The sequence below is a fragment of the Mustela nivalis genome (assembly GCF_964662115.1).
Source record: "Mustela nivalis genome assembly, chromosome: 17".
Lineage (NCBI taxonomy): Eukaryota > Metazoa > Chordata > Mammalia > Carnivora > Mustelidae > Mustela > Mustela nivalis.
Window position 1 is genome coordinate 35,675,055 of NC_139036.1, and position 24,263 is coordinate 35,699,317.

General features: G+C 41.2%; 1 long non-coding RNA gene across 1 annotated transcript in view; it reads right to left on the bottom strand.

Annotated features, from left to right (window-relative positions):
* Positions 1-24,263, bottom strand: part of LOC309850553 — an 86,530-nt gene that overhangs the window by 38,679 nt on the left and 23,588 nt on the right. The window contains exon 4 of the long non-coding RNA XR_014304323.1: positions 1,435-1,582. This is a non-coding gene — a long non-coding RNA (uncharacterized lncRNA). The remainder of the gene's footprint in view (positions 1-1,434; positions 1,583-24,263) is intronic.

Consider the following 24,263-nt stretch of genomic DNA (forward strand, 5'->3'; position numbering starts at 1 on the left):
TCAAAAGATCACATGGAAAGTAGATTTTTTTTTTTTAAGATTTTATTTATTTATTTGACAGACAGAGATCACAAGTAGGCAGAGAGGCAGGCAAAGAGGGAGGGGGAAGCAAGCTCCCTGCTAAGCAGAGAGCCTGATGCAGGGCTCGATCCCAGGACCCTGGGATCATGGCCTGAGCTGAAAGCAGAGGCTTTAACCCACTGAGCCACCCGGGTGCCCCTGAAAGGTAGATTTTAATGTACTTCTATGTGCTAGAGGTCTCGGCCTGCTTTATCTGGCAAGTATTCATGAAATGTAGGCACTGAATGAGCCTATGTGATTAACTCTGACCTGGGACCCTCAATGCCCTTACAATCAGCAAACAAACTGCAAGCCTGTAAGAATTTTATGAACAAAGATGGGCAGTCCCCCTGTCCTTCTGTTCCCAAGAGTACTGGAAACTCCCACTGGCTTTATGGACATACACAACTTGTCTTCTCTCATTTCTCCCCACTTTATGGTTTATCAGACCTTAGTGTCATCTTGATTCAGTAGGATTTAGGAGCAGAGTTTAGGAGAAGCTAAATGTTGAAAGCGTACAAATAACCATCCCTTTGTGAACCCAAAGCCTCAGAAACACAAACTCCCAAGTAATAGGCCCTTGTTCTTTTTATTCCCAGACAAACATAATCAATACCTTCAGGTTTGAGGATACAATCTTTCTTGCATTCCCCTGACCCATCTTCTAGACAATCCCATTGTCCAGAGAAATATATCCAACATAATACAGCAAAGAGGCCACAAGTCTGCTTTGAATTGAACCAAAACATTTCTCCTGCCCAGACAAAGCCAGGAAACTTTTCTTTGTGCACTTTTCAGCTGATGTGCAGCTTCCTATTATGTGCGCAAGCAGGCCACCATCCGTCTTCCTTTGGAAGTTTGTGACGCCGTTCTGCAGTTCCTAATGAACTGGCAAGACCAATTAAGCACCACATAGAATATCCATAGCCAATTCACCCAAGGAAGAACAGATAGATGCATTAATACTCTGTCTTTTGTAGATGAGGATTATTGGGAAAGAGGACTTTTGTGTTATTTTCCAGCCCAGAGGAAAGTGGTTGCCCAAATTTACTAGAACACTTTTTTTTTTTTCTTTTTCTTTTAGGGAACTCTTGGCCAACTAGATTCAACTAACATTTACTAAATGTCTAATATGTGCTGGGTCCTATACTAGTCAGTTTCATGTCTATAATGTCATTCACTTATCACAAGAAAGACAGAGTTTAAGGATCACTATGTGATGAAAATGTGGGCACTCATAAACTTTGTCAAATCATGCGGTTAAAATAGTGGCAGGCTGAAACAATGCAGATTTCTTAACAGTAAGTCTGAAGTTCTTCCCACTCTGTTAGAGGTTCGATGTGTATTAGTGCTTGGATTTAAGAGATGACTGACCTCACGGGATATGGGATCCCCAAAATGTCCTCTTCTGCAGATACTATCCCTCTGGTTTCTTCTGAGTATTTCCTTTCCTCCGCCTCCACTGGGATTCTTTCCATGGATTTTAGAAACAGAGATGAAGGTGGGGAAAGTCAGTCTTGCCCTGAATGAATGAAATTAAGCATAAGGAACCTTTGGAGCTACACCTTACCTGGACCTGTTTAGTCCCACGGAGGATGGAGCCATGGCAGGGAGAAGCATATGCAGCAGCAAGAAAGAAGATAGCTCTGACCCCTCTTTCATCTGTCTCTGGCATCAGCCCACTTTCGGGTGTCCCCAGAATAGCTCTAGCTCTCTGAATCCTTTTCTTTTGCTCAGGCAAAATTTCTTTCCTTGGAATCCAAACAGCTCTGATGAATCAGAAAAGTCACAGAGCACACCTGGTCATTGGACGTTAATAGGAACCATGCTTGGATTTGTATCAAGATCCTTTCCACATCATTAACGTGGGAGAATAAGGCAAATTGTAATAAGGCAAAGGGAATGAGGTGCCTGGCTGGCTCAGTCAGTTAAATGTCTCTGACTCTTGATTTTGGCTCAGGTCATGATCTCAGGATTGTGAGATCAAGCCCTGCATCTGGCTCTACCCTGGGCATGGAGCCTGCTTGAGATTCTTTCTCTCCCTCTCCTTCTGCCCCTGCCAATCCCCATTTGTGCACATTCTCTCTCTCTCTCTCTAAACACACACACACACACACACACACACAGAGAGAGAGAGAGGGAATATGGGTGTGGAATTTAGGTCAACCTAGAAGTTAGCCAAAGCCACAGAAGAAACTTCTGAAGGATGGGTAAAGAAGAATCCAAGAACTTGTACCCACAGATGATGTCACATTTATAAAATGAGAACAAGATGGTTCATTATAAAATGAACAAGAGTCAAAGAGAAAGATAAAAGCATCGTGGTTAAAGAAGTAGAAGAAGAACTGGGATAGCACTGAGTCATAGGAATTAATGAATGTGTTTCCAAAGGGGGAAAAATCTTCCACGGCAACCAATGCAGGTGAGAGAATGAAGGGAGGTGGGGGCCGTTCCTGACCTGTAAGAACGCTTGTTCATAAAAGACATAGGCACGGAAATCAGATTGCAATGGGTTACAAAGGAAGCAGGTGATAGGAAAGTTAGTGAACTGAGTATAGGTAATTATGTGATAGAATTTTGGTGGTGAACAAAACAAAAAGAGGGCAGTAGCTTGAGAGGATAGCAAACTGCAATGTATGTGTTTTTAGCACATGGGAAATTCTAGTGACCCATTTGCTAAGGAGAAAACGCATTCATTTCCCTATAGTAATAGCCCAGCAACACAACGGCAGGACTGGTGATATTCTTACAGTACCCATTCTCCCCTTCTTCCTTTTAGTAATAAACCCCTTCTACCATCCTGTGTGTCAGCAAGACACAAAGCTGTCCAGCTAGACGCTACTCATCCCAGTCTCCCCTGCTATAGCCTCCTATATGTCAGTCCTCATCAATGCCATAATGTGTGCAATTTTCATATCCTTTCCTTAAGTAAAGTTTTCTTGCCCTCTGTGTGAGCTCTTTCCCTTTTCCCATACGCTTGAAAGTGTACTTGTTGATGTACTAGCTCAACCAGCATTCTAAGGAATGGTAGGACAATAAGAAAGAAGGAACTTGGGCTCCTGATGGAACAAAATTGTCCATCTGTTCCCCATTTGACAACCCATATACTACTGCATTGCTGAGAGAGAGAGACAGACAGAAAGAGGAGAAAAGGAGAAGGAAAAAGAGAAACTATCATTCTTGAGTAACTATTTTGTCTTGAGGTCTACATTTCAGAAGTCTGTGCCCCAACATGTACCCCTATCAAAGAGGAAAGCTGTAATTTTCTGTTTTAACCCGATTTTGTCTCAGTGACCACTGAATATGATTGTTCACATGGGAAAAGTTGGGACAACTCGGTCTGGCAGATCTAAACCAAGCACTATAATCATATGGCTACTTCTTAGCTAGAGAATAAGTCTGATTTGGGACATCATCCCTCTCAGGAAGTAGACTATTGACTTCAGAGAAAGAGAAATAGTAAATGTTTAAAAATCCACTACGTTGATTTATAAACATCCAGGGCAATTGGAAGAGCTTTGCTAAGAGTGGCAGAAGATTCTATTCTGACGTTGGTGATGGAAGTTGGTTCCTGCATGTGATGGAATCAGACCTCGATGGACTTAAGAGATAATAGGGATTTATTGGCTCATACAACCAAATAAGGGCCAGGGATAAGACTAATCTCTGTGAGAAAAAGAAATTAAGGCAGCTTTTTCTTCTTCTTCTTCCTCCCTCTCCCTCTCTTCACCTCTTCCTCTTCCTTCTCTCCCTCTTCCTCTTTCTCCCCCCATTTTTCTCCTCCCCCTCCTCCTCCTTTTCCTTCCTCTCCTTCTCCCTCTCCTCCTCCTTCTCCATCTTCTTCTTCATCTCTCTCTCTCTTTCTTTCCTGCCCCCGCCCCCTCCCCCACCCCACATGCCCACCATTTATTGCAGGTCACCTTCTGTCTTTGACAGAAGCTTTCTCCACAAGATAGAGAACCTGAACCTAATAGCTTCTGAACCTTTCTTCACTCAATTTCACCTCCTGAGAGGACCTGGGGTTTCCTGTACCAAGTTTAAAATGTTTGGAAAAGGACACAGACCAGCCTAGCTTGGCTCAGGTCTCCAAGCGTGGGTCAACTAATTCTTGCAGGAAAAAGGGTATCTAAGAAGATGGTAGTTCACATTTAATTATTTATTCAATAATTTATGTTTGAAACCAAGCACATCACTTGCTCCAGAAAGCAGACAAGAGCATCTGAGAAAGTCTGATACTGTTTACTCCACTTCTCAGAACTCTTATCTTACAGTAAATAAAGTGTAGGCCCCTGAGAAAGAGCATGCTTGTCTGCGGATAACCTAGAAGACAAATGATGCCCTTCTCACCTGGTCTGCTGTTTTCTGGAATGAGGACATTCAATGAATTTGTAGAAGTCAAGCCCTGATTCATTTATTCCACCGTCATTTACGAGCGCAAACTTGCTGTTAGGAATTAGCCAAATCACCACCTGATAAATATGGGAAGGGAGTTGGAATATCCAGAAACAAGGGCCAAATGAAACACATGTGGCATTAAGAAGGGCAACTGTATTATGCCTCCATCAGAAAGGATGAATAACCCAACTTTTGTAGCAACATGGACGGGACTGGGAGAGATTATGCTGAGTGAAATAAGTCAAGCAGAGAGAGTCAATTATCATATGGTTTCACTTATTTGGGGAGATAGAAAGGAGAAGGGAGTTGGGGGAAACTGGAAGGGGAGGAGAACCATGAGAGACTATGGACTCTGAAAAACAATTTGAGGGGTTTGAAGGGGCGGGGGGTGGGAGGTTGGGGGAACCAGGTGGTGGGTATTATAGAGGGCACGGATTGCATGGAGCACTGGGTGTGATGCAAAAATAATGAATACTGTTATGCTGAAAATAAATAAAAAATGAATTAAAAAAAAAAAAAAGAAGGACAACTGCTGCCTCACAGTTTTGTGAGACAGAAGTCTCAACCAACACTAGCCTCTTTGGGGCCCCAAAACAAGAGGTGACTGACCGCAAAGCTCACTGCCATCTTGAGTCAGGCTTCAGTGATGTGGAAAGTGCCCCCTGGCATTGCACCGTGGTCAGATCAGACTAGGCGCTCCATGGTCAGACCAGGATCTGCCTCCATATTTTTCTTCCCTATTTGGTACAGTGGAAAAATTCAAAGGGAGTTCCTCATCCCATCAAATGGCCTCTGTTTGAAGCTGAATTATGACTTTCAGATCCCAACTTCCCTATCTTCCCTTCTCTACCTCAGGGGAGTGTATGTCCGACTGAACATTCTCCTGCAGGGTTAAATAAAATAAGAAGCTGGAATCTGGGAGACTCGACCATAAAACATAATTGGACAAATCTCCACAGACAGTATAAAATATCGTGTCCTGTCTTACACAGATGGGATTATTTAGCCTTCACACAACCTTCAAATAACACATTGTGCTCCTTTTAATCAATCCATAATTCAAGCAGGACATGCCTCAGCCCCCAGAGGCTTTCACTATGACAATAGTGTGGGCCGGCTAAGGCGAGGTATATGTTTTATTAGGAAAGTCAAAGTCGGCTTGGGTTGAATTTCATAAATCTCATTAGTGATTATCGTTTCTTGTTTCCAGGCATGATAAAATACCATTTTTACTTTGTAAATGTACCTCTGCCAAGAGGAGTCGTCCCAGGGCCTCCCTCTAGGGCCAAGGAACAAAGGGACCCCTGGAGTTGGGAGGCCGAGCCAGGGCCCATAAGGAGCCTTGCTGAGAACCACTGTCTTTTGCTTCCAAATAGAATCTTATCGAAAGGTCCAGGAGCAGAGCAGCCCTCATCTGTGTCTTCCAGAGACAGAGAGGCAAGGAGTTTTGTGAATGTCACAATAAATACCTTCCCTCTGCCTTGCAGGCTCTCATTCCTCTGTAAGGCCTGGCGTCACCTGATCTGGGGACAGAAGTCCCTTCCAATCACTGACAGCACATATCCTTGCAGAAGCTGAGCTGTAAACTAACTCTCAGAGAGGTTACCCTGTGACTGGAGAAAGTGGACTCCTTGCTCAGAGGGCAGCCTGCTTTTCCCTCTGCCTGCCACCCACCCTGCTTGTGCACTCTCTCTCACACACACAAATAAATAAATAAAATCTTAAAAAAAAAAAAAAAAGGAAGAGAAAAGTTAGACTCAAGGAAACCAATTCATTCAGCAAAACTCAGGGTTTGTGCCCCAAAGAAATGCAGTATGTATATCTGTGCTTTCCAATAGAAATAGAAACCAGGGCATGTGTGTAATTATGATATTCTTGTAACCATATAAGCAAAAGTAAAAACAAGCAGATGAAATTAACTTGAGTATGTTGTATGTAATCCAGCATATCAAAAGCATTATCATTACGCCACGTAATAAATACTAAAAAATTAGTACGGTTCTTTCCATTCTCATTTGTACTAAGTTGTAAAAATCTGGTATGCATCTTAAACTTGCAACCCGTCACTGCCAGGTTTCAACAGTTTAGCAGCCTCGTTTCTAGGGACAGCTAGTGTGTAGACAAACAGACAAGACATATACCTAAGAAAGGTTGAAAGCTCAATTTAAAAATTTTACCATTTAAAAAAGCACTTTTCACAAGTGCCTGATAGTTCACTAAAATTATAAAAAAAATTATCCAATGAGTCATAAAATAGCTGTACACATTAACCATGACTTTTAACTCTACTTTGTAGATTTAAAAATATATGGGATCAAAACTTAAATGTCAGCCACATTCACCTTCACCAGCCTCACGGAGCTAATATGTGGCGGATATGGCTCTTGAACCTGGATTCTCACACCCCCTTGATGTCTGTTTGCCGTGTTAACTCCGTGTGCCCCCTTCCTCTGCCCAGCGTGGGGTCTTACCGACTCCCAGATCTGACCTTTGCAATGCCGACCCTTTCTGTTTCTGTATAAGCCCCAAGGATGAAAGACAGAATTACAACACGAGGGAATTTGGTGAGGAAAAGCAGAGATAGGAACGGCGTGATACAAGGTAGAAAAAAATAGAAAGGTATTTACCGGAACTGAACAGTGGTGAAGAGGTAGGGTGGTTTGTCCCTTGGAATCAGACAGACACAAAACCTGGCCTCACTGTTTATTTCATTCTGCAAGCCAGACCCTGGCCCAAACTCAGAATTTCCATCTTTACATCTGGAAAATGGGCTTAATGACCGCCACGATTCAGGCCTGCTAAGAGGATTATAAATTATTTTCATAAAGGCTCTAGAATGTGATAGGCCCTCGATACACAGGGGCTGTGTTTACTATGGTAGATAATTGTAATAATGAAGCCAATGGCGGCATCCCTCCTCCGACTGGAAATCATCAATGGTTCCCCATTCATGCCTTGAACATACAGCCAGAATTCAATGACCATACAGGAGATGCCTCGCAGCACAAGTGACAAATGTCAGTGACCATTAAGAGCTCTGTGCTCAGCGAAAGAAAAAAAAGTCAAAAATAAAACACAGCGGGGGGATGGGGGGAGGTCGATGAAAGAAATAAAGATTTAAATAAGAAAAGCCAGCTTAAATCATTTACAAGGAAATATAGGAGAATATTTTATGACTTTTGACTATAAAATATAAAAGCACTGGGGCACCTGGGTGGCTCAGTAGATTAAGCCTCTGCCTTCAGCTCAGGTCATGGTCTCAGAGTCCTAAGATCAAGTCCCGCATGGAGTCCCGCATGGGGGTCTCTGCTCATCGGGGAGCTTGCTTCCCCCTCTCTCTCTGCTGCCTCTCTGCCTCTTGTGATCTCTCTCTCTCTTTCTCTTTCTCTATCAAATAAATAAATAAAATCTTTTATTTATATATATATATATATATATATATACACACACTAACTATAAAAGGGAATATTTATAACATATCAAACAAAGGATTATTCACCCAACAGTCCAACAGTAAAAAAATGTTAAGAATATGATTGGCAATTCATAGAGAATATGAATGCCTAATAAACATTTGAAGAGATGTTTCACCTCATAGATACTGACAGAAACGAAAAGCAAAGCAAATATGGAATGGGAATTGTTTGCTTATCAATTGGCAAAAACGAAAGATCATAAACATCACGGGCTGGAAAGGATGTTGGGAGACAGACACTTTCATATATTTTTGGTGAGACAATAAGCATCTATCACACTGATGGAAAGTAATCTGACAATTTTTATTAAAATCAAGAAGTGCAGTCATGGGAGTAAAGGCACAGCAAGGGAATCTTGTCAATGATATTGGAATCGCATCCTGTGGTGGCAGGTAGTAGCTATGCTCTTGGTGAATGCAGCATAACACAGAAAGAAGGTGAATCACTATTGTACGTGTGACATGAACGTACTATTGTGTGTTGGCTCTAATCAAATAAAAAATGAAATAATAAGATTAAAAGTACACACACGTTTTGGTTCAATGATATGACTTTTGACAATAAAATGCTAGTGAGTAAATATAAAAAGATAAGGACAGATTAATGAATTGCATATATAAGCAAAACACTGGTATCAATCTGAATCATGTGGAGCATATTTTTATAATAATATATTGGGTGACTCAGTCGGTTAAGCTGCTGCCTTCAGCTTGGGTCATGATCCCAGGACCTGGGATCAAGTCCCGCATCAGGCTCCTTGCTTGGCAGGGAGCCTGCTTCTCTCTCTGCCTCTGCCTGCCACTCTGCCTGCTTGTGCTCTCTCTCTCACTCTCTCTGACAAATAAAAAAATAAATAAAATCTTTAAAAAAATTAATATATCGTACTAGAAAATAATAAGATCTATGAAAGCAGACATAGCTGTAATTGTATTGACTTGAAAGAGTATTCGCAGTTTGCTTTGGATTAAAGAAAACAAACTACCAAATAATATTAACTGATCCATTTTCATAAACAAAAAAAGAATGAAAATGCTCCTAATATGGGATATATATAACCACAGACACAAAAGTAGCAGGTTTGAGCAGAGAGAGAGAGAAGCTATTTAACTTTGGAAAATTCCGTAGTTCTCAAACGATTCAGTTTGCTTATCTGATTTCATTCAAGTTGCTGAAAAACAGGTAATTGATCAAATGCCTTTTAAAAGAATAAGACAAAAAAAGGACAGAAAATGTATCCCACCCACATCCATAATACTCAGAAAATAAACTAGCATGAAGAGGACAAGCATGGAAATCAAAGGAAAAACCAGGTAGAAGAAAGCATTTTGTGAACTTGGAAAAGAATGGTAATCCTTAAGTGAGGCTTGGTTGTGATTAGAAAAGAATGCAATCTGATATTATCATCTCATTGCTATTAGTATTTCCTTGATCACTATTGGGGTAAGTGGAACATCTTTTCATATACTCATGAGCCAATTATATTTCTTCTTCAACTCCTCTGCCTACAGCTCTTCCTATGCGCACCCAAATAGCATCAGTTTGTAAAAGAACTAGATATCTCAGGGTTATAAACACTTGAAAACAAAGAAAACCCTTACTTTCTTAAAGTTCTAGTCTGTCATATATCAAAGGAGCAGAATAAAACCTACCTCACAGGACAAACACTTCATCATTCCACATAGAAAATAGCAAAACTTATTAATAAAGGCAAAAGTTGAGGTCTGGCCACTTGCATAAAGTGTTGAATTTGAAAACATATTCTGAGTGTCCAAATATGTTAACTACTTTGCTAGTCACTGGTAATAGCAAGATGACTCACACAGGTCTCAAACCCCAGAGAATTCATGTGTGTAGGTGATGAAGTAAAATAAGTTGACAGTTATACCAGAGTTTAATAGCTGTAATATTAGATTAATAGGCATAATAATAGAAGTCTTCACCAACATCCTAACAACATGCTTCCTCCTTGCTTTATGCTCTTAAAGAATCCTGCACCTCTCCTTGGTGGTACTTACCATAACTGTAATTAATTAATTATGGTTTGTCTCCCCAATGACTCGGACTACACACACTGTTCACCATGCCTAGAACGCAGTTAACATATGGTCAGCTTCCAGTAAGTTCTTATTGGTTAAATGACAGAATGCATGTGGTGTAGTGATAGGACAGGAGGAAAAGGCAGCTCCGATGGGGTAGTTAAGGAAAGTCTACATCAGAGATGAGATACCAGATTTTCCTCTCAAACATGAGATAAGATTCCCCAGATGGATGATGGCAGAAATGTTGGCATGGCCAATGAGAATAGCCAATAGGATGGTATAACAAGAGCTTAGAAAATACGAAATAGGATTGGTAGGGGGTGAAATTAAAGACTTAGGTAGGGCTCAAGTCCCAGGAAATCATGCTAAGGACTACAGGCTACAGGCCATTAGGGAGTTTTAAAGCAACAAAGTGACACAATCACATTTAGAGCTTTCAGGAAATCGTATGGTAGTAGCATGGAGGAAGAAACTAAATCTGAGCAAACAGTGAGGAGAGTATGTCACATGGTAGGCTCAGGAAAAACATGTTAAATAAGTGAATGGGATAGACAAGCTATAGTTAACTTTTACATTAAAAAAAAAAAAAAAGGTCTCTCTCTTTTAGGTTGCCTTATCCATGTAGAGTCAACTGATCAGTAACATCAGACTCTGTATAAATGACCCAAGATTTCCAAATTTTCAGCAAAGAACCAAATTGTTCATGGCAAGCAAGAAGACAGTATGAGAGGGTAAACAGCCAATCAGGGTGGGAATGGATTTCATCAAGGACTAGAAATGGCATTTCATTAAGTTGCATGTCAACGGCAGGAACGATTTCACTTCGAATGCCAGTGGTTTTTACCATGTTTTTTTAATAGTGTGCCGAGATAATTTGGGTAAGTTTCAGCAGTAAACACTAGGAGTCAAAGGGGAGATAAGAAAGCAAAAAGTAATGCATAATTTATCCTCGTCCATATTTTATTATGAAAAGTAAAACACAAGAGGAGATCTTGAAAGGAGAACTCATTTTCTTCCCTTGGCCTTCAATTTCTTTGTTTGTAAGTTTGGTCACATCGCTTAATCTCTATAACCTTAAGGGACGGAATCTTATGCCCTAAGCACCATTCTGGCCTCTTTCCATGATGAAGTTGTTAACTGCCTATGTATTTTTCATGGATGCCAACAAGAGAGCAAGATTACATTCTCTTTAAACTCAGAAAACAACTGTCCCAGGGTTTCAAACAAGCAGACTGACCTGCACGGTCACTTGACTGTCTGTGGTTCCATTTCTTGTTCCAATAGTCAGGGAAATACATACAACCCAGCATTTTCTTCTAACTCTTGCTTTAGAGGGCTGCCTAAATTATCACTTAACTAAATTAAGAAGAGTCACCAGGAAAAAAAAAAAAATATATATATATATATATATATATATATACATATATATATATATATATATATATATATATATATCAGCACCTCCCCTCCAAATTCCCAGCTCTGAGATTAATTCTGAGTCTGGATTCAGTAAATATTCTCTCACCGGGCAATCATTAAACCCTGAAATTAGCCATCTCTCTCTGGGCCCTTGTTTTCTCATTTACAGAGACTTCCCTGAGATCTCTAAGGGCCTTTCCAGTCTAACATTCCAGGATTTACAGGAGAAGATACCGCTAGCCAGGCACCGGAGATAATTAAGGAACAACATCTCTAATGATTAGTAGAAATAAGGAAGAATCAAAACCCTGTGCTGCTGGCTTTTAAATACCAAGTATTTCTTTATTCTCTTCAACCCCTTCACAGGTAAGGTATAAAGCTTTGACATAGAACTCTTTAAAATGTCCTAGACCATAGCTTACCCCCACCTTCCTCCTGCTTGAAATATGCTGCCTTTTAAAAGTTGAGCGCGTTGTTCAATTCACTTCTGCATTTTTTGTTTATTTTCAGTACAGTTAACAGAACATGGCTGCATTTTATCTACAAGATCTGCCAGGACTTTTCTCTTCTCAAAGGCTTTGGGCAGTATATCTTTTGCTATGGACACAACCCCGTGCACACGTCTTAATACTGTTTCAATAAAATACTTGAACTTGAGGAAGGAAGAGTGGAGAGCAAGAAACTGGAAATCCAAGTCCCACACAGTGCGAGCCACAGGAGAGTCCAGCCTCGTGGGTTTTAAACAAAACCTTTTCATCTTTGCTGATGTGTCTCTGTCTCTGCCCTTAACACCGGTCTGTTTCCAGGACCTTTTACTCATCATCAGCCTTCCTCGTGCCCCAGCAAGGCGACAACCCGGTTAAGGACAACTCCAAAGCCTTCTCATTGTTTCAAATATAGTTGCTTTCTCTCATTTCCTTGCTCTTTTTTTCTCTTTAATTTCACAGGCACCCTACAGAATCACTTGTAAATGCCCTCTCTGCATTCTTTTTCCAAAGAAAGAAAGAGGTGGGATGGAGAGATGTGTGTGTGTGGGGGGGGAGGCACGGGGTGAAATTTGTTCTACTTGAGTGTTCCTGTTTTTCTCAGCAGAACAATCAGACGTTTTTTTTTTTTTTTTTTTTTTTTCCTATTTTTCCGGTGTCTCTCGTGGGACCATTTTAGATTTCCTAAAATAAAAGTGAGGATTCCAAACCCTCCTTCTCGTCTGTCTGGCTCTCACTCCGATGCCAAGGTCTGTAAGGGTCATGTGTCTGGATTCCTCTGCACCCGTTCTCATTTCTTTCTTCTCTCGTCTCTGGTTCTCTTGCTGGCTTCACCTACAGAACGTTTCCTCTAGCCTCAGCTGTTTCTCTGGACTTTCACTAATGAAAAACTTAATTGCCATGTCTTTCTTCTCTCGATACGTTCTCAGATCCCTGGCTGGGAGAGCTGGAGGAGCTAGAAGTGGGGCTCTGGGTCCCGTGTTCTGTGCTGGTGACTTGGTCAAAACGGATGGCCTGCGTTTTACTCATCGGACAGTGCAGTTTGCGTAGGAGCAAACTGAGAGATGGTGGGGACCATCACATGGAATGCCCCCAGAAGGGAAAAACCTGGGAGGATTTTTAAAAACATTTCAAACACAAGAGCTTGCAATACAGACCTTCAATATCCTTAACTGGGATTCCTCCAAAAGTGTCCTACAAACTTCCCCTGCTGCTGGGCTTACACCTTCCAGAACTTCATGATCCTCCAGGGCTTCTCTCTCTAAATGTCAGAGCTGATTGACATGCATGATGTACATCCTTGCATGACCCTCAAGCCTTCAGGATAATGTCTTGGTCTTTGAGTGGTCTTTTAGTGCAACCCTCTAGGACCTGCCCTTCCTACCCCTCCAGATCTGAGTCTTCCTCCTCAACCTCCCACTTGAATCCTATGCTCTTGGCATACCAGGTAACCTGCTGATCGTTAAATGCATCCTGCTGAAATGTCTCCCTCCCAGAATCTCCTCCTTGATTTCATCCACCCACAGAATATCTCTTTAATTTTTAAAAGTCAGCTCATGTTATCAAGCCTGTTCCGGACCACTCCTCAGGGAAAACTGAAGCCTTTCCTTCAAGTCACAAATATATCTGACACAGACCTGTACCAGTGTATGAGCAACACCTCTTGGATTTGCAGCACGGAATCTCGTCTCTTTCCCAGGAGGACTCCAAGTTTCATGAGTGTAAAGATGCGTCTGCTCTGTTTGTTTCTGACTCACCAAGGTCTAGGGTAGTGCCTGCTGCATAATAGATGCTCAGTAAATGTAAAATGAATGAATGACTTAGCACATTATTTTCCTTCCTAGAAATCTACCTATGCCCACCTTAACTGAAATCTAAACTAGAATCAGTTTATATTTTTCATTTTCTCTACTGACTCTGTCCTGAATTTTGCACCCTAATCAGGAAAAAGCCCTGTCGGGCATTTTGATAATTTCATCCAGAGGACCACCGGACACCAAGTGAAGCATTAGGTCAACTGTGACATGTACTTCGGCATTTAAAAAAATTATGCAAATAGCCATCTGCTCAGATACCATTCTGGACTCCTTTAATGTGTACAGTTTAGGATAAAGGGGAAACCAAAAGAAGTGCATCTCACTTCGGACCCATAAAAATCTGAGTGGTACCTGATTCATTTCAAGTTATGAGGGGTCTCAGCTATAACAGAGCATCTTTTGTCTTTGGTCAGAGTTCTAAATCTTTTTAATTGCAGTTTAAACACCTGTAGTCAGACCTGAAATGTCTTTCTCATTTAAATTCCAAACATTAAAATTCCAAACACCTTGATTATATAAATAGTAAGAGTAAGGGGCAGCTCTTCTTTAAGTTTTGCTTTTTTTTCCACTGCCTCCTACTGCTCCCAATCATGTTTGTCCTTTCTGCCCCCGGCATGGTGGCTAGGTTTCCTGAATGACCCCAAAAGTTCATTTTCGGAATTGAACAGGAAGGCCAAATCCTGGCAATGTGTTTTCAAGAGAACAACAACAGTAGCAACAAGACAAAAATAACCACCATTGTTCAAGACTCCTGTTATTTGCTGGTTATTATACTTGGTCCTTGATGCAAATTTCTTATACGTGTTCAGCCTTCACAACTATACAGTTTTATATGATTAAGCCCATTTGTCAGTTCAGGAAACTGAGGCTAACGCCCATGAGCCACTTTTCCTAGGTTATACAGCTAGCAAGTGGTGAGGCCAGAATTCAGAATAGATGGGTCTGAGTCGGCCCGATCTCTTCACCATATTGTTGCCCTCCACACACCTGCCTCATGGTTCTCTGCCGAGAGACACTGTTGGAAATTTTCTGAAGAAATGATGTAGTAAAAAAGATTGTGATTCAATGGCCAGAGAGAGACATGGAGAAGTGTGTTTAATCCAAAGGGAAGGTAATACACAGAATGAATAAGGTCTGTAATTACCATGTATTCTCATTATTATTATTATTATTTTTATTTTTAAAGATTTTATTTATTTGTTTGACAGAGAGAGAGAGATCACAAGTAGGCAGAGAGGCAGGCAGAGAGAGGGGGAAGCAGGCTCCCTGCTGAGCAGAGACCCAGATGCGGGGCTCAATCCCAGGACCCCGAGACTATGACCTGAACCAAAGGCAGAGGCTTTAACCCACTGAGCCACCCCAGGCACCCCATGTATTATTATTATTTTTAATGGTCTAGATGCACACTAGGTTGAGTAGGATGAAGACTCCGTCAGGGAGCTCCATCTATCCAAGACCTCAAGGAGCTTAACTTTCAGTTTGAGACCAACTTCAGTGTTTCCACTCTGCTCTCGCTTCCCTGGGAGACCTGCCTCCCACCCTCCTCCACCTGATTCCTACACGGAATGATCTTGATCATAGTTCAGTGGTACAGCTCTGCTATTGGATGTTTCTGGCCCTTTTCCTGTTACCCAAATTGTTTCACCTAGACTCAGATATTGAAGTCTCCCTCTCCACCCGCTGCCAGCCAGTCACTTATACCTGCGTATTCTTTGCCCTGGGTTGTCTGCTCCTTTCACCCAGACATAGCAGTTATGTAGAAATGCCCACACCCTTTTTTGCCAGACTAAGGCAGCATAGGAGGTCAGTTGTATGAGGTTAGTCAGGATACTTAAGCTCTATGGCTCTCAGTTTCCATATCTGTGAAATGGAGAGAGTAAAAAGCTGCTGTCCAGAACTGTGTAAGGTTATGACAGTAATATATATAAGAAGGCTAATGACACAAAGCCAAGTGTGAATCATATTTATTGAACAAATACTAAGAGTGCTAGATGCTCTTTCTTCTAGAGGCCTGGGATACATTGGTGAACCTGAAGTCCTGGAGTGCTATTCTAGAATGTTGAGTCACATAATAGACACCAGACAAATTAGTAGTCTACACTAGGTTATAGAGTGATCTGTGCTATGGATAAAAGCGAAGGGAAGGTGAAGCATAAACAGGAGAATGAAGAGAGCAGGGAAGGGTGAGGGAGGAGATGTGGTTGGAATGTTCAAGAAGATGATGGTTGCCAGAATAAGGAAGTTAGCCAAGCAGATAAATGGAAGACGAGACTTGTGGCCAGAAGAAATGGCCCCTGCCAATGAGCCATTCAGGGAATAATTAAGAGACCTGTGATGCTGTAGCTGAATCATGGAGATGGAGAGTAAGGGGAGATGAGGTCAGAGAGACGAGAAGGGTAGGCTATGCAGGCCGGCGGCTATTGTAAGGACCTCTACCTTTGTTCTGAGTGACAGACTAGAAAGGCAGTTAACTTTCCTTTGGAGGCTGGTATGATAGTGGATCCTTCAGTGGATCTTTCTAATGTATCCTCTGTGTAACGAGGTCAGAGCTAGATGCTCATGGATAGGACCATGCCCCACCCATCTTTGCAATGCCAAAGCCTAGCATAGTGCCTGGGATATAGACCATGTTCGAGAAACATCTCTTGAATCAGCTATTATTTTAGCTGCTTATCCTGGAACAGTTTAAAGTAACATAATGCTTTTACATGGTTAAAATATCCATGTCTCATGAAGGCATTAGGAGAGATGGTTAATGATGGGTCTTCTTTAATTTCTCTCAAGTCAGAGCCATAAGTGGATGTGTGCTCCTGCTGTTTGATTGTGAACCATATCTCACACCATTTAATAAAAGAGTATGGACTTGGAACTTAGAAAACCCAGGTGTGGCTACCAGAAATACCACTTCATGGTTATGTGGTCTTAAATAAATTATGTAATCTCTCAAAACCTTTTATGTCCAAATCATGGGATCAATGAGAACCTAAAAATATTATGCATAGGAAAACATTTCAATAACCTGCCTTGCAATATTCAAACACTAAACGTTGTTGTAAGAATTCAAGCACTAGGTAATTAATATTCAGCTTCAAAATTTGAAACTTCCTCTAAAAATGGTGTTTGTTGTGTTTGTTGCTCTGGGTCCACAGTGAAGAGAAGACCCATTTCACCAAAGGAGTAAACACTTTCATTGCTCTAATAGCTTGCCATACTGTTGAATTTTCCCCACTTTTCTGTAACAACTGTACTTTCATTAGAATGTTCTTAAAATAGCATTTTTCCCAATTAAGAGACCATTAACAATGCAGAAGAGTTTGTGCCAGATCAGTAACACCAGCTCAAACCATGTGATCTATAGGAAAACTCAGGTGCAAGGTGATGGATGTACTCAGCTCTCCACTTACATTCTCTCAACTGATTGGATGCCTCTCTGAACAAACACAGCAGACCCAGGGGTAGAGGCTCTGCTATCCTTCAGGGTTTGCTAAGCTCATTCCCAGCTGGCACGTTGGGAACAATCTGGAAATATCTCAGTGGCATTTTTAGTAAGGCAGCTGCCCAACTGATGCACAGGAGTCCCCCCTCCCAACTTCAACCAAATTCTACCCCAAACTGAGTGTGTTTATAGATACACAGCCCTTGAGCATTTCCCCACAGAAGATTATATAAACCTACAAAGAAAATAGAAGGATGCATGCATTTCCCATGACTGGGTGGGATAACATATTCAGTTTTAATTGACTCTGGAGAATCCAAGTCAATTAGACTAGGGGTATAATAGGAATGAGAAACTGTATTATTTTACTAGCTTGACTATTTTGTAAAAATAGAAAGAAATAAGTATAAAATTTGAAGAGTCCCACAGCATTGAGATGTGCCATCTATACTAGGCTGTTTTGAGCCATAAGAGTAGGTTTCTGTAAGTTATTTTTAAATGAGCTGAAACAAGAATGTACTTGTTCAATAGTCTGAGTCTTATATTGTCTTGTAAAACATTAAGTCATCTCTGGTCAAGTAAACAGAGCTCTTCTATGTGGGTTAAATATATTTATGGAAGTAGAATCAAGGTTTTGTTTTTTTTTTTTTTTTTGAAGAATGAATTTAAAAATAAGAATTCTGAGAAAACAAAAAAACAATCAATTTGACATCCATTAAGCACCTACCAAATTCCAAACATTGAGCTAGGTTCAGAGAATTAGGCGATAAACAGATTCACTAAAGGGGTTCTCAACAAACAGTAGAGCTATACAGATATCAAGAGAAAATAATTCATTTGCTATGTAAAAATTATTTTGCTGGGGGCACCTGGGTGGCTCAGTATGTTAAAGCCTCTGCCTTCGGCTTAGGTCATGATCTCAGGGTCCTAGGATCGAGCCCCCGCATCCGGCTCTCTGCTCAGCAGGGAGCCTGCTTCCCCCTCTCTCTGTGCCTGCCTCTCTTCCTACTTGTGATCTCTGTCTGTCAAATGAATAAATAAAAAAAAATTATTTTGCCAAGCATTGATGAGCAAGTGGTTAATTTTATAAAAAAAAGAGAGAAGTGAGTTCATGGAAGTTTCTGTGGAGGCAGTGAGGTGAATCCCGCAAGATTAATAGAGCGGCAGCAGGTAGAGTTCAAGGAGACATCCAGCTTAGGCAAGAACACTATTGTATAGCTTGGAAGGTACACAGAGCATACAGGGTTAAAAATAGCCCTGTTGAGCTAGCTCATAAGGAACACAGTGAATAAAAAAGCTAGGAGAACGACTGGATACTTGCAAAGAGGGGAGGTTGGATGTGCTGATCAAAGCCGGATTGTACGCAGAATTGTTTTCTGTAGATTTTGAACTTTGTGCTATGAGAAATGAAGACCTATTATTAAACAAACAAACAAACAAACAAAAAACAAGGTAAGGCATATCCAAGTTGGGATTTTTTTTTTTTAATTAATAGGTTTATGTCAGTGAAGGAGAGGTAGAAACACATCTCCTGAAGTATAAAGTTATCCATCATCTGTATCAAACTGGTAATATTTTGCCTAGACCTTGCAATAATCACTGCTTTTTCATACTTCATCATCCTTTTATCCCATCAGTGTTCATTAAATTCCCTGCATCATGATGGATTTATGGGATGCGGTGGAGGCCAAGACAAACATATTCCTGGTCCTTGTAGAGTTTGTAAGATTGTAAGATAAACATCAAACCTATAAGAGAAATGATTACAGATTGTGATAAGCATCATTACAATAACATGCTGAACAGCCTCAGAACTCACTGGTACTGAGTTACAAAATTTCATATTGAGCTCATCACCAAAAGTCTGTGAGTGTTAACTTTTTTTTTTCCCTTAAATAAAAGAACTATGTTCTCCTTTTAAGCCACGTCATTTGCCAGTGAATCTGGGGCTGGGTAACCTCAACACAAACCATTGTAATTTCTGCGAGATTTTTTGCTATTTCAAACATTTACAAATTACTAGAAATCATTATATTTTGCTGGAGAGGAGAAATAGTCAAGCTCTTCTCAGCTGGAATCTTTGAAATGTATGGGTTTGCCGGTAGAAAGGACAGATGGCTGAGCTAATGTTAGTAATTACAGAAAGGAAAAAGTCCACTGTTGACCTAAAAATGCAACAAAATCTATTTCTTTATAACTTTCCAGTGACTGTTTAGCTCAAGTCCTAATTATTACTCTGTGAAAAGAATAGCTTCACTTTAGAAGATTTCCCTAAGAACATAAGAATTCCAGGCCGTATCTCTATACATGACTGAGAGCCCATTTACTTAACAGCACACTTACCCAATCTTATTTGGTCCGTGACACATTGGAGAATTTAATTAAATGCTCACATGTCATCCTATGGGAATGAAGGTGAAGGCTAGCCTCAGCAGAAAAGTAACTCAACCATCACATATAAAGAGATTCTTATGAGATTATTTTTGTCTCTAAAAACTTCAAGTTTAATCGGGCCACTTTACAATGTATAACCAATACCCTTTCACATTTTGATAATGCTGTATTCTTTTGGTAGATTGGATACAAAAAGTTACCACAAACAGGGTGAATTCAATAACAGAAATGTATGGTCTCACATTTCCAAAGGTTAGGAGTCCATGTTTTAAGATGTTGGCAGGGCTGGTTCCTTCTGAGGGCGGTGAAGGAGCTGTTCCATGCTTCTGCCTGCCTTCTGGTGGGTTAGGGGCAATCTTTGGTGTCCCTTGGCTTATAGATATATCACCCACCCAGATCCCTACCTTTGTCTTCCCATGGCATTCTCCCTGTGTGCTGTGTCTGTCATCTGTCTTTAAATTACCCATTTTAGGGGTACCTGGGTGGTGCAGTCGGTTAAGCATCTGCCTTTGGCTCAGGTCATGATCTGGGATGTCCTAGGATCAAGCTCCACACTGGGCTCCTTGCTCATCAGGGAACCTGCTTCTCCCTCTCCCCCCACCCTTCCCCCTGCTTGTGTGCACAAGTAAATAAATTAAATTTTTTTTAAAAATCTTATAAGAATGCCAGTCATTAATCCAAATGGCTAACAGACACATGAAAAGGTGCTCAACATCAAAAAGAAAAAGTGCTCAACATCACTCCGCATCAGGGAAAAACAAATCAAAACCACAGTGAGATACCAACTCACACCAGTCAGAATGGCTAAAATTAACAAGTCAGGAAACGATAGGTGTTGGCAAGGATGCAGAGAAAGGGGAGCCCTCCTGCACTGTTGGTGGGAATGCAAGCTGGTGCAGCCACTCTGGAAAACAGCATGGAGGTTCCTCAGAAAGTTGAAAATAGAGCTACCCTATGACCCAGCAATCGCACTACTGGGCATTTACCCCAAAGATAAAAAGGTAGTGATCCAAAGGGGCACGTGCACCTGAATGTTTATAGCAGCATTGTCCACAATAGCCAAACTATGGAAAGAACCTAGATGTCCATCAACAGATGAATGGATAAAGAAGATGTGGTATAGATATACAATGGAATACTATGCAGCCATCAAAAGAAATGAAATCTTGCCATTTGCAACTACGGGGAAGGAACTAGAGGGTATTATGATAAGTGAAATAAGTCAATCAGAAAAAGACAATTATCATATGATCTCTCTGATATGAGGATTTTGAGAGGCAGGGTGAGGAGTCATGGCAGGCAGGGAGGGGAAAATGGAACAAGATGGGACTGGGGAGGAAGACAAACCATGAAGACGCTTAACCTCAGGAAACAAACTGAGGGTTGCTGGAGTGGAGGGTGGTGGGAGGAATGGGGTGGCTGGGTGGTGGACATTGAGGAAGGTATGTGCTATGGTGAGTGCTGTGCATTGTGCAAGACTGATGATTCACAGACCTGTACCCCTGGAGCAAATAATGCATTTTATGTTAATTAAAAAAATAAGGAATGGCAGTCGTATTGGATTAGACCCCACCCCAATAACCTCATTTGAAAGTGATTACCTCTGTAAAGACTGTATCTACAAGTAAAGCCAGGTTCTGGAGTAGGACTTCAAATACAAATTCTGGAGAGTCAAACCCAGCCCATAAACAACACTCTGTGAGTTGAAGAATGATTTTTTTCTTCAGCAACAAAACCGATGCAAAAAGCATCAAATTGCTTTGACATAATTTTCTTTTCCCTTTTGGATTTTGTATGTGCGTGTGTGTGTGTGTAGTTCATTTTCATTTTTCATGTGATCTATACTTGAGCTTTGGGAAAGTTTTGATTATAAAAATTAAGGTTGGGATATAAGGTGTGTAACATAGAGTCTGGAAGTGGGGTGGGTGGCTATGCAGCTCAAAACAAATCCTCTTCCCTGAGACTGAACCCAGGCCACCAGAGTGTGTCCCACAAGCTGTGTTCATCCCAAGTGACCTGACCCCCCAGACTTAACATCTAATCCGAAGATAGTCACCTGACCCAAAATGATATGATGGAGTTTTGACATCTGGAATGGCAAAATTTAGAAACACAACAATGGAAACGGATCGGTCATTACCTCAAGAAAAAGGCCCCAAACTTTGCCGATAATGTGTTCACGCTGCCTTCATTCCTTCCCCTTCTGTGCCTGGTTATTCATCTCTTCCTTCAGTTCTGTAAAAACTACATTATGATCACAATAAAATGTTTTTGATTGTGCCTGCACTTCCCAGGGTTATTGTCTGGTGCATGTGACCAAAAGAACCTTCACAAATACAGGTGGCTCTGTGGTGATCTGTGTCCCAATTGTGCCCTTCTGGTTCTTTCTCTCATCCCATCTCTTCTGGCTCATGATTACTGATGAGACTCCTGGCACCTGTCAATCCATGTCATTGGCCATAATGGGATCTCAGGGAAAGAGTAAAAGTTTGGGGCAGAAAAACAGTCCTCCTTCTGGAATAACAATAAAAAGCCTACATTTTACCTGTGTTGGGTCTATCCTGTGATCTTTGTACACCTAATTTAAAAAAATTATATGGTAGCATGCCAGATTCATTCTCTACTCTAAAAATAACTCAAAGTGGTAGCCAAGACCTCAAACAAGCCTGAGGGTCAAAGTCATCTGCCCTTATTGAGAAAACATTGCAGTCCATGATTGCCTTTCAGGGTGTCCTTTGGAGCTTCTGCTCCTACCATTCACAGAAGCAAAAGTAATTGCTCTTGCCTGTGAGAAAGGACATATTAAATGTGGGCAACAGTGCAGCAACCTAATCCCCTGTGTTCTACTCATTCTCAGTCAAGTGCCCCTCAATGACCAAGCATTGAACCCAAGACCTCTTTAGGCTTCTGTTATCATTTGTGTAAATAAACGTCAGAATTAGAACCGGCTTTATTTTGTAGTGTTATACCAAGTGTCTCTAAAGGAGCTCCTAATCAGGTATCTGCAAGTACATATGCGAGGCTCTTTGGACGATAAAATGAATAACAAAAGGAAAAGTTTGGGGTGCCCAAAGCTTGTCTGAGAAATGTGGCTCCTTATCAGAAGGAAGACCTGCCCCTGGCCTTGACTCCTTGTTCCACCAAAACTCATGAGGGTGAGGAGTTACATCATTGAAACTCCACAATGAGTCTCTGAGAATTTAGTCACTGCTTTACCTCAGAGGGGAACAGAGTCATGGCTCAAGGAAAATAAAGATGGTATGGGAATATTGATGTCCTGCACAGATCGGCTTCCGCATGATATCTACATCAAACTTGTCTTTTATATACAGATCTTCCAAAGACTTCTTAGCTCAGGACAGCTTGGTCTGAGAAGCTATCTAAACTTACCAGCAAGAGAAAAATGAAGGAGCTGGGTTAGTAGACAATCTAGGAGGATGAGTTCAATAAAATAGAAGATTGGCATCTGACGGTGTTGACTCACAATCCTATCACAATATTCAGAAGGACAAGGTGAGCCTGAACTTATTCTGATCCCGTATTCTCTATCCACGTGGGGCAGGACCCAGTCGGTATAGAGGACTCCGAATGACAGTCTCATCTGTGAAAGGGATAGGTGTGAAGCCCTAGGCACGTTGCTATCATCTCAGCAAAGTGTCCTGAACTCCACTAGAGGAACCAGCATGCAAATCAGGACACCAAGGCAGATATTGAGGCTCAAGGCTGACAAACTAATGATAAGAAGGAAAGTAGAAAACCCTGCTCCCAAGCATGTTGATTAATATGCTTCAGGACACAAAGAATTTCTCCAGGTTCCAGCAGGTAGAACAGCTGATTTTGCTGCTCTGTCCCCTATCTTCCTCAGATTTGGCTAAGGACCTAGGCAAGGTAGTTGAAAGAGCCTTCAATATTGGAACTGACTCATGCCAAGAGAGACAGGAAGTAATTTACAAGCACGCTGTATTTACCTTGACTCCTTTTATCAGTCTATTCACTTTCCACAGACACCTGTACGGGGCCCATTTTTCTCCATGTCTCTAAGATTATGTAACCCTCACTACCACTTATATAAGCTAGGTTTGATGTTACCTGATAAAAGCTGCTATTTTTTCAGGACCTATTATATCCCAGGTACCGTGCTATGTATTTCACACGCAGTGCTGCTAATTTTCACAACAACATTGCACATCAGCACCCTTACCCTCAGGAGAGGTAAGTTATGTGCTCAAGGTCACAACACAGGGCTGAGCTGGAAACCCCGATCTGACTCCCCAGTGTGTGTATCTTACACTACATTCTGCTGAGAAGAGTTTGAAAAGGATGATTCATTTTGATGTAATTTTGCTTTGTGAAGTTTTTAATACAACCAATTAAACATTAGCTCTTTCCTTCGACTTGAGTTGAATGTGAATATTGCACATTCAACATTTTTTAAAAATACTTTTCATAGTGAAAAGCAATTTTAGCAGAATGAGCACTGATCAGAAATGAGATTTGAGATGGCATGCCAATGAGTCATGTGACCTTGGGAAGATCTTCACTCCCCTGGGAAATTTTTCTTACTTGTAAAAAGGGAGAAGAGGGGCACCTGGGTGGCAGTTGGATATCTGCCTTGGATATCTCAGGGTCCTGGGATTGAGCCCCGAAGTGGGGCTCCCTGCTCAGTGGAGAACTTGCTTCTCCCTCTCCTTCTACCCTTCCCCCTGCTTGTGCTCTATCAAATAAATAAACAAAATCTTTAA